The 15,705-nt window shown below is 46.5% G+C and overlaps 1 long non-coding RNA gene across 3 annotated transcripts; it reads right to left on the reverse strand.

Annotated features, from left to right (window-relative positions):
* Window positions 1–559: 559 nt before the first annotated feature.
* LOC147979687 (uncharacterized) lies at window positions 560–14,645 on the reverse strand. 3 transcript variants are annotated; one of them, XR_015618923.1, is made up of 4 exons: window positions 14,274–14,645; window positions 12,956–13,027; window positions 2,043–2,116; window positions 560–814 (listed from the first exon to the last, which is right to left on the reverse strand). It is a non-coding gene; the product is annotated as an uncharacterized LOC147979687 (long non-coding RNA). The 3 variants fall into 3 exon arrangements; XR_015618922.1 differs by lacking the exons at window positions 560–814; window positions 2,043–2,116 and adding exons at window positions 8,088–8,342; window positions 9,571–9,644; XR_015618921.1 differs by lacking the exons at window positions 560–814; window positions 2,043–2,116 and adding an exon at window positions 8,088–8,342 and having other exon boundaries at window positions 14,274–14,642.
* Window positions 14,646–15,705: the final 1,060 nt, after the last annotated feature.

The following is a 15,705-nucleotide window of genomic DNA, read 5'->3' on the forward strand; positions in this document are numbered from 1 at the left end:
CTGGTCACAACAATCAGGTATAGAAAGGGGGAAAAGGGGGGAGCAAAGCAACCGTGAGTACTCATCCAAAGTACTCGCAAGCAAGGAACTACACTACATATACATTGGTATCAATGAAAGGGGTAGTATATGTGGACTGAACTGCAGAATGCTAGAATAAGAGGGGGATAGCTAGTCCTATCGAAGACTACGCTTCTGGCAGCCTCCATCTTAAAGCAGTAGAAGAGAGTAGATGCTAAGTTAACCAAGTATCATCGCATAGCATAAACCTACCCGGCGATCCTCTCCTAGTCTCCCTGTGAGAGAGCGATCACCGGGTTGTATCCGGCACTTGGAAGGGTGTGTTTTATTAAGTATCCGGTTCTAGTTGTCATAAGGTCGAGGTACAACTCCAGGTCATCCTTTTACTGAGGTACACGGCTATTCGAATAGATAAACTGTAACACCCACGATGCGGCTATATCTCCCACGTGTCGGAGCATGACTTAGAGGCATAGCCGCATAGTAGGCATGTCGCAAGAGGGGTAATCTTTACACATCCCGTGTACTGAATAAGAAAGAGATAAAGACTTGGCTTACAATCGCCACTTCACACAATACATAAATATAGCATTACATCAACCAGAAACAATCAAGGTCCGACTACAGAACCAAATAAAAAAATACCACCCCTAATGCAATGGTTCCCCGATCGCCCCAACTGGGCTCCTCTACTGATCGACTGGAAACGAAACAACAGAACGAACATGATCTTCATCGAGCTCCTCCTTGAGCTCGGTTGCGTCACCTGCACGGTTATCATCGGCACCTGCAACTGTTTGAAGTATCTGTGAGCCACGAGGACTCAGCAATCTCACACCCGCAAGATCAAGACTATTTAAGCTTATGGGTAGGAAATGGGTAATGAGGTGGAGCTGCAGCAAGCACTAGCATATATGGTGGCTAACATACGCAAATAAGAGCGAGAAGAGAAGTAATGCAACGGTCGTGAACTAGAAGTGATCGAGAAGTGATCCTGAAACTACTTACGTCAAACATAACACAAGAACCGTGTTCACTTCCCGGGCTCCGCCGAGAAGAGACCATCACGGCTACACACGCGGTTGATGCATTTTAATTAAGTTAAGTGTCAAGTTCTCTACAACCGGACATTAACAAATTCTCATCTGCCCATAACCGCGGGCACGACTTTTGAAAGTTCAAAACCCCGCAGGGGTGTCCCAACTTATCCCATCACAAGCTCTCACGGTCAGCGAAGGATATTCCTTCTCCCAGGATGACCCGACCAGACTCGGAATCCCGGTTACAAGATATTTCGACAATGGTAAAACAAGACCAGCAAAGCCACCCGGATGTGCCGACAAATCCTGATAGGAGTTGCACATATCTCATTCTTAGGGCACACCAGATTGTCCAAACTTCCGGTAGGCCAACCCAGAGTTGCCCCTGGTGGCCACCGGCGGCTGACAAGTTGGACCAACACTCAGAGGAGCACTGGCCCGGGGGTTAAAATAAAGATGACCCTTGAGTCTGCAGAACCCAGGGGAAAAAGGCTTAGGTGGCAAATGGTAAAACCAAGGTTGGGCCTTGCTGGATGAGTTTTATTCAAGGCGAACTGTCAAGGGGTTCCCATTATAACCCAACCGCGTATGGAATGACAAATCAAGGAACATAACACCGGTATGACGGAAACTAGGGCGGCAAGAGTGGAACAAAACACCAGGCATAAGGCCGAGCCTTCCACCCTTTACCAAGTATATAGGTGCATTAAAGTAAATAAGATATAATAATGATATACCAACAATATCCATGTTCCAACAAGGAACAAACTTCATCTTCACCTGCAACTAACAACGCTATAAGAGGGGCTGAGCAAAGCGGTAACATAGCCAAACAACGGTTTGCTAGGAAAGGTGGGTTAGAGGCTTGACATGGCAACATGGGAGGCATGATATAGCAAGTGGTAGGTATCGCGGCATAGCAATAGATCGAGCAACTAGCAAGCAAAGATAGAAGTGATTTCGAGGGTATGGTCATCTTGCCTGAGATCCCGCAAGGAAGAAGAATGAGTCCATGAAGAAGACAAACAGACGTAGTCGAACGGATCCTCACAACTCTGGAACGGAACCGAAGCTAATGAGGGAAGCAACCCGGAAAGAAGCAAACACCATAATAAACAACCATCACATCAACATGGCATGATGCACAACCAAGTATGATGCATGTCCGGTTTAATGAGGCATGGCATGGCAATATGCACAAGCAAAACTACAAGTTAAGTGGAGCTCAATATGCAACGAGTTGCATATTGACGAAACACCACAACAATTATTTAGTTCACTCCCGGTTAGGTACTCAACAATATTAAAGGTTGTTAAACATGGCAAGAGGTGAAACATGAGTAGAATACACAGTTAGGCATTTTAAATGAGGCCGGAAACATCAAACAACAATTCCGGTAAATCCTCATGTGTATTTAGCAATTTAAAGCAAACAACAATTTTAACCATTCTTGAAGTTGTTATCATGATGCGGATGACATGTGCAAGTTTTATGCAAGTTTTTATGAAAATATTGATAAGAGCATAAAGAAGCATTTGTCATCGTGGCGGAAACAAAATGGGTGCCACGGTGACGATAACGAAATAGTGCCATGGCAACGTTCCGGTTCTGACAACTCATTGAGACGTCGGTGCAAAAGAAAGTGTGGCGGGAGCGTGCAAATGATGGTGGGGTGATCCCGGTTACCGGGTTCCCACGGGTCGACGACGGTGACAAGGCAAAAGAGGGGCAACATGCACCGACAATTCGAGCACGGAGCAAGCACGAGCATCTCATACATCACACATGCATTCGTTCACGGGCGGTCATCTCGGGGTTATACCTTCGGAGCATGCGTTATCGGAGCGGTTCAAGTTCGATGTGGTGTAGGGGAAGTAGACGTTTTCAGGACGTTCGTAGTGGAAGTAGTCGTTCTCGCATGCTCTAGGGTCGACGGTAGAGGTTCTCGCGATCTCGGCGACGGTAGTGGTACATGTTTATCGTTGCGCGAGTTTCCATAGATGTTCGAGGTCACGGCGAGGAACTTGATGCATCATTGAACTTGGCATCTGAGGAATCCCGCGTAGTCATACACGAGTCATAGTCGAACTTGATGGTTCCGTTACACGGTTCTTCGGAGACGGCAGTTGTTCTCGGTTCGTAGACGAACTTGACGGAGCCGAGGGCTTCGGCCATCGGGGTACTTGACGCAACGCCGAGTAGTCGTACGTTTTGAAGAGGAACTTGGCGTCCGAAGGTGTACTTGGCGAACAACAGTCGTCATGGAAGTAGTGGTACTTAGGCGTTTCGGTCAGCACTCGTTCGGGCATCCTTGGTCTTGCCGGCGGTGTGGGTCTCCTTGGGTCAAACAAGATGTGCAAGGCCAGATTGGCGACGGGGCCTTGAAGCATGGTTCCTACAGCACCGATAACGGCGAAGATGAGCGGATCCTGGTCGGCCAGCGTCGGATCCGGGTAAACGGCGACGCGAGCGGAGCCCAGGGGCGGAGGAGCTTGAGCGCGAGACGGCGGCCTGGTGGCGTTGGCGCTCCTGCAGGCGTTCACGTGAAGGAAGAGCGATGGGGAGGCATGGGCGAGGAGGTGGACGCCGGCAGTGGCAGCTCCGTGGCAGGAGGCCAGGGCGAGCAGGCGGTGGAGCAGTCTTGCGGCGAGGATGACAGGGAGCAGGGGGCGGAGCAGTTGTTCCTGGTGGCGGGGCCTGGTCGAGAGGGAGAGATGAGGGGATCAATTGGGAATAGAGGAGGGGGACCGAGAGCGGGCGCGCTGTCCCTGGCGGCGCCAGAGGGAACGGGGGAAGGGAGCGAGGGGGTAGCGATGCGAGAGTGCTAGGGTTAGGTAGGCAGGGGCCGGCTGGGCCTTGGCCAAAAGGCTGCGTGGACCTGATTGGCCTGCTGGGCTAAGCTCTCTCTCCCCTTTCTCTCTAACTTCTTTTTATTTGCCAAAAACAGCAAATAGCAAAGAAAGAAATAAGAGAAAGAAAAGGTTGGAGAAGGAATTTGGGCACAAGGACAATTTTCACGGACTCGTAAAAATGTGCTCATTCCGAGAAAATAGAAAAGACCAAGATTGAAAGATGTAAATTCAAGCTCATTTGAATTTAATTCAAATGGGTTTGAACTAGGACGAGGTTTTAGGAGTATCCAAAAAATGTTGAGAATTTTGGTAGAGCTCCGGAAAATGATGAAAGAATAAATGGCAAGATTAGAGAGTCAACACTTGAAGAAGAAAAATGCCAAGGGATTTAATATGCAAGTGTATTAAGGTGAATTCCAAATTAAAGAAATATTTACTATAGCTCCCTAATATCGAGAGGATGTGTTATAAAGAGAAGTCACCCTTCCCTCGATTTAAATGGATCGAAGATCCATGCCATTTATTTAGTTAAGTTAAAAAATGACATGATGGCATGATGACATGATGCAATGCACAAATGCAAAGATGAATGCAACAAACCAACAACTCACACGACGAAACTTGAAAAAACATGGAAGGCGTCTGAAACTCCGGTCTTGGGGCGTTACAACACTCCACCACTACGAGAGGATCTCGTCCCGAGATCTAGGATGGCACCGAAGAGAAAACGGAAGAGAAAGATAAGAGGTAAAACTAAGTTGCTTCTTTGACAAATGAGTGAAACCAAAGAACCTTGCCAGGTTGAGCAAAATTAAAGAAAGAATACAACGAAGATGAACGAAGTTGAAAGCACTCCGTTAGAAAAGAGGAACATGGGATACGACGAGAACCAAGAGGTTTAGTGATAAAATAAATATTGAAAACACTCCGGTTAAAACTAGATAGAGAAGCAATAAGATTGATACAATTTGGGCAGCACTCCGATTGAGAATGGAGGCAAAACTTGATAAGATAAGAGAATTTGAATGAAGAACTCGTTACTCCGGTTGAATGGATAGGCACGAAATGAACACAATCCTCACCATTCGAGATGATGATTGAAAAGATCAACATCACAAAGCCTCCGGAAGAAATGAGATAATGGAATGGAATGAACGGAGGAGAAAACAACATCTTCTACCTCAAATGAGCTTGAAAAGCATCTTTAGGAGAAGTGTCAAACGGAGTTGTTGGAAAAAAAAACAACAAAAAGAGTAAGCTTGTAGTGGGCTTATGGAAAACATCTCAAAATTATGAGGTGACAACTTGCCACTCACGGAAAAGATTTGATTGGGAGCTAGAAAAAGATAGAAATCTTCTTGCACCAAGGTGATAAGGATAAAACTTGGATCATAGATAATCACCACAAAGAGCAACATTCCCAATGGAAGGCTTTAGGTGAAATTTATACCAAGATAACTCCATGGAAGAAAGTGATGGGTTTAAATACCTCATTCTTGTGAAAGAAGAATGATATATTACCACCTCAAAAGATAAGGGAGAACAATTGCACTCCGGATTTGCAAGATGAAGAAAACTTGAGCTCCTCTGAAAAGAATCTCAATGAACACTTCGAGAAGGAATTAAATCCTTGATGAACCATCATGTAGAGCCTCCATGAAGAACTCCGGTAATCAAAGAATAATCAAACGAAAGGGAAAGTTGAAAAGAACTCCGGGAGAAGCCTTGCATTGATTAGAAGAAGTTTTGAAATGATATAACTGAGAAAAACTTGGAACTCTGGAAAGAAAGAAGAAGAACTGAAATCAAGAATTTTGATGAACCTCCGAAATAAGGAATTAGATCACTTGGATGAAACAAGAATAAGAATTATGTTATGCATATCCTTCACCAATTAAATTGATGACGATCAACGGATTTGGCACACTACTTATTCTCATAGCAAGGATGAAGATAGATATAGCGCAACTTGAGAAGGTCTTCAACGATCCGTCGATAGAATTTGGAAAGCATGAATGCATTGATATGATAAACGAAGGAAGAAGAATCTTGGAAGAACCACCGTAAGAATTGAACATGAAAATAGCAAAAGCACAAATTTACCAGGAAGAATTGCAAAACGAATGAAGATACTTGCTGGGATTTAGATACATGAGAACGAAGAGATCATGAACTGATTAGAGGATATTTGAATGATACACCGGTAAGATTTGAAGAACAATAGCTGAAAGCTGAGGATGAATAAACCCGAAATGGTGGCCTTCGGAGAATCAAATTGAAAAGAATCTTGAATTGCTCCGCATAGGTGAAAAGAATTCTTACAATCAAAAACAATTATGAGAGGATGGCATGAAGCTTGAACTTCGCGTCTTTGAGAGAACATATAAGATTTGGAGGAAAAACTCTTCTGTCTTCAAATGTTTTGAATGATGATGATATACACCACCATGAATTGTTGAGGCACTCCGAAATGAAAATTAGAAAGGTTGAACCAACGATGAAAAGAATTAGAAAGATCTTGGTGAAAGACATTTGACTGATGGCAAAACATTCTTACATCAAACTTTGAAAGATTTGAGAATAGCTCCGGTAAAATTAGAAGAGTCAAGTAAGATCCTGGGAAAAGACCTGTGGGTTAGGGCCAACTCAAAATAAACACCATTGAACGATTTAAAAGATATATTGCGCCGGTTGAATTAAATGGCTTGAATGAGATAACACCCTCGTAATAGGTTGAACGGATGCAGAGTGGAAAAACGAATCTTTGAGATATCTACAACACTCCGGAACAAATGAATAGCGAGAGGTGAGAAATTAAGAGGTGCAACGGCATGGAAAAGCATTTGAAATGAGGAAAAGATATGATCAACAAAACTTGAATTGAATCCACCGGAGAAGAAAAATAATGAAGAATGATGGACTTGAAGCTCCGTCATTATCTTCCTGAGAATCACCGGATAAAAACATTGACGAAAAAGAATGGAGATACTTCCCATCAATAAGATGGATACTTCATTAAGAAATCTGAATCCTTGAAGAAAAAAAGGTGGGAGGGCGGGAAAAACAAAGACAACTTGGGATGAATGAAACAAATACCATTGAGAATACTTATAGTTGATCTTGCGAATGTTGAAAAGATTGGATCCACCTGAAGAGGAGCACACCGGTTGGAAAGGATTGACATGACAACCTCGATGATCAAGAAGGATTGGTATTTACATAGAAGTATGAGAACACCATTTAGGAAAGGCATGGAATCAACACTTGACATTGAAGCAACTCGAATACCACAACAAAACAAAAAAAACAAAGGATTGGCTTGCAAAATAAGCCGGAAACAAACATATGATAGATCCCATATCGTATGATGTGTCTGTTGGAAAGAATTCCTACGTGATACTTGAATTCCCACTTATAAATTCCCGAAACTTTCTGGTTATGCAATCGGGTGTTGGGGATACAGGGGAAGCATAATATCTCACCCAAAACTAGCAAATCCTACATCCAGCTGTATCCATCCTTCAACACATAACCAAGAAACCTTCGGAAATCATTTACCTCAACCTTCGAAAAGCATCTGTTATACGAGTTATGGCAGTACTCCCGAACTCCCGCCCTAGTACTAGGTGGCGTCGAGGTTATCTCACCAACAACTGCATAAAGGAGATTTTCGATGTCGGCGAACTCAGGTATTCCAGAACTGCAACGATAAAATTGTGACGACAACACCTCGGAGCTCAACTCCCCGGGACACTGCCACAACACCTGAATGTCAGGAGGCACCAAGAATAATGTTCTTGTCACAAAACCATCGGAACGATTCCAAGATACCCGCGTGATCCTAAAAAAATCATGAAATTTGAGAAGAGAAGAGTCAAAACTCTACGTCAGGAGGCCTCACCAGAGCGACGAAGGGACTGAGGAGTAAAAAGAATCCTACTCTCCGATATATATAATCCTATAAGACTCAAAACATTTTTCTAGACTCAACAACGCCAGCGATTCAATCAAGCAGGAGGCTCCTAAGTCGGGGAAGGCTTTGATTACCAACTTGTAACACCCACGATGCGGCTATATCTCCCACGTGTTGGAGCACGACTTAGAGGCATAACCGCATAGTAGGCATGTCGCAAGAGGGGTAATCTTTACACATCCCGTGTACTGAATAAGAAAGAGATAAAGACTTGGCTTACAATCGCCACTTCACACAATACATAAATATAGCATTACATCAACCAGATACAATCAAGGTCCGACTACAGAACCAAATAAAAAAAGACCACCCCTAATGCAATGGATCCCTGATCGCCCCAACTGGGCTCCTCCACTGATCGACTGGAAACGAAACAACACAACGAACACGATCTTCATCGAGCTCCTCCTTGAGCTTGGTTGCGTCACCTGCACGGTTATCATCGGCACCTGCAACTGTTTGAAGTATCTGTGAGCCATGAGGACTCAGCAATCTCACACCCGCGAGATCAAGACTATTTAAGCTTATGGGTAGGAAAGGGGTAATGAGGTGGAGCAGCAGCAAGCACTAGCATATATGGTGGCTAACATACACAAATAAGAGCGAGAAGAGAAGCAATGCAACGGTCGTGAACTAGAAGTGATCGAGAAGTGGTCCTGAAACTACTTACGTCAAACATAACACAAGAACCGTGTTCACTTCCCGGGCTCCGCCGAGAAGAGACCATCACGGCTACACACGCGGTTGATGCATTTTAATTAAGTTAAGTGTCAAGTTCTCTACAACCGGACATTAACAAATTCCCATCTGCCCATAACCGCGGGCACGACTTTTGAAAGTTCAAAACCCCGCAGGGGTGTCCCAACTTATCCCATCACAAGCTCTCACGGTCAGCGAAGGATATTCCTTCTCCCAGGATGACCCGACCAGACTCGGAATCCCGGTTACAAGATATTTCGACAATGGTAAAACAAGACCAGCAAAGCCACCCGGATGTGCCGAAAAATCCTGATAGGAGTTGCACATATCTCATTCTTAGGGCACACCAGATTGTCCAAACTTCCGGTAGGCCAACCCAGAGTTGCCCCTGGTGGCCACCGGCGGCTGACAAGTTGGACCAACACTCAGAGGAGCACTGGCCCGGGGGTTAAAATAAAGATGACCCTTGAGTCTGCAGAACCCAGGGGAAAAAGGCTTAGGTGGCAAATGGTAAAACCAAGGTTGGGCCTTGCTGGATGAGTTTTATTCAAGGCGAACTGTCAAGGGGTTCCCATTATAACCCAACCGCGTATGGAATGACAAATCAAGGAACATAACACCGGTATGACGGAAACTAGGGCGGCAAGAGTGGAACAAAACACCAGGCATAAGGCCGAGCCTTCCACCCTTTACCAAGTATATAGGTGCATTAAAGTAAATAAGATATAATAATGATATACCAACAATATCCATGTTCCAACAAGGAACAAACTTCATCTTCACCTGCAACTAACAACGCTATAAGAGGGGCTGAGCAAAGCGGTAACATAGCCAAACAACGGTTTGCTAGGAAAGGTGGGTTAGAGGCTTGACATGGCAACATGGGAGGCATGATATAGCAAGTGGTAGGTATCGCGGCATAGCAATAGATCGAGCAACTAGCAAGCAAAGATAGAAGTGATTTCGAGGGTATGGTCATCTTGCCTGAGATCCCGCAAGGAAGAAGAATGAGTCCATGAAGAAGACAAACAGACGTAGTCAAACGGATCCTCACAACTCTGGAACGGAACCGAAGCTAATGAGGGAAGCAACCCGGAAAGAAGCAAACACCATAATAAACAACCATCACATCAACATGGCATGATGCACAACCATCACATCAACATGGCATGATGCACAACCATCACATCAACATGGCAACGAGTTGCATATTGACGAAACACCACAACAATTATTTAGTTCACTCCCGGTTAGGTACTCAACAATATTAAAGGTTGTTAAACATGGCAAGAGGTGAAACATGAGTAGAATACACAGTTAGGCATTTTAAATGAGGCCGGAAACATCAAACAACAATTCCGGTAAATCCTCATGTGTATTTAGCAATTTAAAGCAAACAACAATTTTAACCATTCTTGAAGTTGTTATCATGATGTGGATGACATGTGCAAGTTTTATGCAAGTTTTTATGAAAATATTGATAAGAGCATAAAGAAGCATTTGTCATCGTGGCGGAAACAAAATGGGTGCCACGGTGACGATAACGAAATAGTGCCATGGCAACGTTCCGGTTCTGACAACTCATTGAGACGTCGGTGCAAAAGAAAGTGTGGCGGGAGCGTGCAAATGATGGTGGGGTGATCCCGGTTACCGGGTTCCCACGGGTCGACGACGGTGACAAGGCAAAAGAGGGGCAACATGCACCGACAATTCGAGCACGGAGCAAGCACGAGCATCTCATACATCACACATGCATTCGTTCACGGGCGGTCGTCTCGGGGTTATACCTTCGGAGCATGCGTTATCGGAGCGGTTCAAGTTCGATGTGGTGTAGGGGAAGTAGACGTTTTCAGGACGTTCGTAGTGGAAGTAGTCGTTCTCGCATGCTCTAGGGTCGACGGTAGAGGTTCTCGCGATCTCGGCGACGGTAGTGGTACATGTTTATCGTTGCGCGAGTTTCCATAGATGTTCGAGGTCACGGCGAGGAACTTGATGCATCATTGAACTTGGCATCTGAGGAATCCCGCGTAGTCATACACGAGTCATAGTCGAACTTGATGGTTCCGTTACACGGTTCTTCGGAGACGGCAGTTGTTCTCGGTTCGTAGACGAACTTGACGGAGCCGAGGGCTTCGGCCATCGGGGTACTTGACGCAACGCCGAGTAGTCGTACGTTTTGAAGAGGAACTTGGCGTCCGAAGGTGTACTTGGCGAACAACAGTCGTCATGGAAGTAGTGGTACTTAGGCGTTTCGGTCAGCACTCGTTCGGGCATCCTTGGTCTTGCCGGCGGTGTGGGTCTCCTTGGGTCAAACAAGATGTGCAAGGCCAGATTGGCGACGGGGCCTTGAAGCATGGTTCCTACAGCACCGATAACGGCGAAGATGAGCGGATCCTGGTCGGCCGGCGTCGGATCCGGGTAAACGGCGACGCGAGCGGAGCCCAGGGGCGGAGGAGCTTGAGCGCGAGACGGCGGCCTGGTGGCGTTGGCGCTCCTGCAGGCGTTCACGTGAAGGAAGAGCGATGGGGAGGCATGGGCGAGGAGGTGGACGCCGGCAGTGGCAGCTCCGTGGCAGGAGGCCAGGGCGAGCAGGCGGTGGAGCAGTCTTGCGGCGAGGATGACAAGGAGCAGGGGACGGAGCAGTTGTTCCTGGTGGCGGGGCCTGGTCGAGAGGGAGAGATGAGGGGATCAATTGGGAATAGAGGAGGGGGACCGAGAGCGGGCGCGCTGTCCCTGGCGGCGCCAGAGGGAACGGGGGAAGGGAGCGAGGGGGTAGCGATGCGAGAGTGCTAGGGTTAGGTAGGCAGGGGCCGGCTGGGCCTTGGCCAAAAGGCTGCGTGGACCTGATTGGCCTGCTGGGCTAAGCTCTCTCTCCCCTTTCTCTCTAACTTCTTTTTATTTGCCAAAAACAGCAAATAGCAAAGAAAGAAATAAGAGAAAGAAAAGGTTGGAGAAGGAATTTGGGCACAAGGACAATTTTCACGGACTCGTAAAAATGTGCTCATTCCGAGAAAATAGAAAAGACCAAGATTGAAAGATGTAAATTCAAGCTCATTTGAATTTAATTCAAATGGGTTTGAACTAGGACGAGGTTTTAGGAGTATCCAAAAAATGTTGAGAATTTTGGTAGAGCTCCGGAAAATGATGAAAGAATAAATGGCAAGATTAGAGAGTCAACACTTGAAGAAGAAAAATGCCAAGGGATTTAATATGCAAGTGTATTAAGGTGAATTCCAAATTAAAGAAATATTTACTATAGCTCCCTAATATCGAGAGGATGTGTTATAAAGAGAAGTCACCCTTCCCTCGATTTAAATGGATCGAAGATCCATGCCATTTATTTAGTTAAGTTAAAAAATGACATGATGGCATGATGACATGATGCAATGCACAAATGCAAAGATGAGTGCAACAAACCAATAACTCACACGACGAAACTCGAAAAAACATGGAAGGCGTCTGAAACTCCGGTCTTGGGGCGTTACATAAACTTCCCTGCAGGGGTGCACCACATTTTCCAACATGCTCGATCCCCTTTGGCCGGACACACTTTCATGGGTTATGCCCGGCCTCGGAAGATCAACACATCGCAGCCCTACCTAGGCACAACAGAGAGGTCGATAGGCCGGTCTAACTCCTATGCACGCAGGGGTCTGGGCCCATCGCCCATTGCACACCTGGACGTTGCGTACGCGGCCAGGGAGCAGACCTAGCAACCTCCATTACAAAGGAAGTTGCGTTACGCGGTGCAACCCGACGCGCGCTGCTCAGTCGCTGACGTCAAGAAGGCTTCGGCTGATGCCACGACGTCGAGTGCCCATAACTGTTCCCGCGTAGTTGGTTAGTGCGTATAGGCTGGTGGCTAGACTCAGATCAAATACCAAGATCTTGTTAAGCGTGTTATTTTGAAGTAACTGCGGACGCCGACCAGGGCCAGGCCCACCTCTCTCCTAGGTGGTCTCAACCTGCCCTGTCGCTCCGCCACAAAGTAACCATCAGGGGGCTGTCGGGAACCTAGGCCCATCACTACCTGGATGGAACCACCTGCCCCTTCAGCCCCCATCTCCGAACTGTAACATAAGTATGTAAAAATATATAGTATATGTACCCGTGATCACCTCCCGAAGTGATCACGGCCCAGTAGTATAGTATGGCGGACGGACAAGAGTGTAAGGTCACTGATGATAAACTAGCATCTTATACTAAGCATTTAGGATTGCAGGTAAAAGTATCAACAATTGTAGCAACAATGATAGGCTATGCAGCAGAATAGGATTAACCGAAAGCAGTAACATGTTACACTACTCTAATGCAAGCAGTAGAGAGAAGAATAGGCGATATCTGGTGATCAAGGGGGGGGAGGGCTTGCCTGGTTGCTTTGGCAAGGAGGGGTCGTCGTCGATGTAGTCGACCACAGGGGTATCGGCAGCAGTCTCGGGGTCTACCGGAAGGAAGTAACAGGGGGAACACAATAAATAATAGAGCAATCAAAGTATCACAAAGCATAACATGGCAATACGCGGTGCTAGGGGTGACCTAACGTGGTACTAGGTGCTACTGGCGAAGGGGGAAAACATCCGGGAAAGTATTCCCGGTATTTGACGTTTTCGGACAGGTGAACCGGAGGTGGATTGTTGCATGTTCCCTATGCTAGGGACGTGTGGTGGACAAACGGACTACATATTCGGATTCATTTCGTCGTTCTAAGCAACTTTCATGTATAAATCTTTTTCATCTGAGTTACGGTTTATTTTGTATGTTTTTTCAAAGTTTTAAACAATTTTAAAATTTTGTTGGATTTAATTTAATTTTGTAAAATAATAGGGAAATTCTACGTGTACCTAGAAGTGTACACAACCAGTGGCTGACTGGTGGGGGCCCGGGGGGCCAGTTGACCCAGTCAAAGGGTTGATTGGTCAACTACACTATTTGTGGGGCCCACCTGTAAGTGTCACATTTTAATAAGAACTAAATTAACAGTTTTAGTTAGATGTGGGGCCCGTTAGTCAGGGGGTTAGTGGGGAGTTGGTGATTAAATTAAAGAGGGGGGTTAGGCCTTAACCGAAATCGGACCGGCCCAGGCGGAAGTGGCCGAACCACGACCGGGTGTGCGCACGCCCTCAGCAGAGGCATGGCGCGGCGGGGCGAGCTGGGCGACAGGGCGCAGGTGTGCCGCGGAGGCGGGCGCCGCCGCCCAAAGACGGACGCAGACGCGTGGGGACGGTGTGCAACGACGGTTCGATGGCGGCGAGCAGCAGCGAGGCCACGACGGCAGGCAAGCAGGGCGTGGACGTTGCGGGGGCTAGGCGGCAGCGGCCCGGCGTTGACGAGCGAGAGCAGCACGCATCGGTGTGATGCAGAAGCAGCATGCGGCGGCGAGGGTGAGCGTCGGGCGAGGCGGGCGCGGGCGGCTGAAGGCGGAGCGAGCGGGGGTGACGGCGCGCGTGGGTGCGGGCCAGTGGTGGCCAGGGCGTGAGGGCAGCGGAGAGGGTGAGCGGTGCGCGACGAGCAGTGGGGCCATGACGAGCGCGAGCGTCAGGGAGCGCAGCACGCGTAGGCGGGCGTGGCCTGCGGCTCGTGGTGCGGAAAAAGGGTGTGCGGGCGTGCGGAGCTTCGGAACCGATGGCGACAACGTCCTACGACATCGAATCGAAGAGGCAAAAGGGGGAATCGGTATAGGGGCTCACACGGGTGCTTGTGGACATGGTTGGGAGGTCGGAGGCGGCCCCGACCAGCGGCAACCGACGAGGAACAGAGGCGACGGCCGATGGCGGGGATCGACGCTAGCGTTGTTGATGCGGAGTCCTGGTCCAATCCAGTAGGCATGGGCGACGTGGATGATGATGTCGAATCTCGCAGACATGATATCAGGCGACTAGGAGCTCGGTGGCCATGTGGAGGAGGTCGTCCATGGTGACGACTATGGTAGCTTCGATGAAGATGAATGGGGCGAGCGAGAGGGAGTGCAAATGAAGGTCTAGGGTTCCAGAGGGAAAAGGAGGCTATTGGGGATGTTCTTATCCACCTAGGGTAGCCGCGCGATGGACGACGCGTAGCCATGGCGGCTGGATGAGCGCCACGCTGGGACCTCCTATAGGGCGCCTTCAGCGCCGCGCAAGGGATCTGGCGCCCGCAGCAGCGGTTGGATGGGCCGGCCCACGATCACGCAACAAAGCAACGCGAGAAATGACAGCCAAAAATACATCCCGACCGGGATTCGACCTCGCGCCCTCCCGCTTCCACACGGTGATGCTAGCCACTACACTAGCTAACTGCTACCGGATATTCACACCGCGAACGTTTAAATAAACAGAAAATAGACGCGCTATTTATTGCACAATACTCTGGCATTTATACATTTCAATTATTGAAAATATGTTCAAATATTACAGATGGAGTTTTTGAGCATGCAAAAAAGTCCGCGTATTCAAAAATAGTTCTGAATACACATTGAACATTTTCTTAGTATAGGGTGAACATTATTCAAAGAAACACAGAACATTTTTTTAAAATACACTGAACTTTTTTTTGAATACATGCTGAACAAAATTTCTCTACACGATGAACATTTTTTATACACCCTGAACATTTTTTCAATGTATGGTGAACAATATTCAAATACACGTAGAACTTTTTTTAAATACGATGAACTCCTTTTGAATGCATGCTGAACAAAATTTCTATACATGATGAACATTTTTTATACAAACTGAACATTTTTTCAATGTATGGTGAACATATTTCTTCAATACGGTTAACAAAAAATTGGAATTCAGAACAATTTTTGAAACGTGAACAAAATTAGAAAACATGAACAAAATTTGGATTTTGGAAAAACATTTTCTGAAAAGTCAAATGAATTTCGAAAAATCTGAACATATTTTGGATATTGAAAATAGTTCATCCAATTCGAAAATAGTTCATCGAGTTTTAATAAGTTCACTGGTTTTCAAAAAAAAATTCATTGAATTTGAAAAAAAGTTCATCGATTGTGGAAAAAGTTCATGGAATTTGGTGAGAAAAGTTCATCGATTTTGCAAAAAGTTCACCGAATATGAAAAAAGTTCATCAATTTTGAAGAAAACTGAATTTCAAAAAATCTGAACATATTTTGGATAT

This window comes from Triticum urartu, chromosome 3A (genome assembly GCF_056163025.1).
Source record: "Triticum urartu cultivar PI428250 chromosome 3A, HENAU_Tu73, whole genome shotgun sequence".
Taxonomy (NCBI): Eukaryota; Viridiplantae; Streptophyta; class Magnoliopsida; order Poales; family Poaceae; genus Triticum; species Triticum urartu.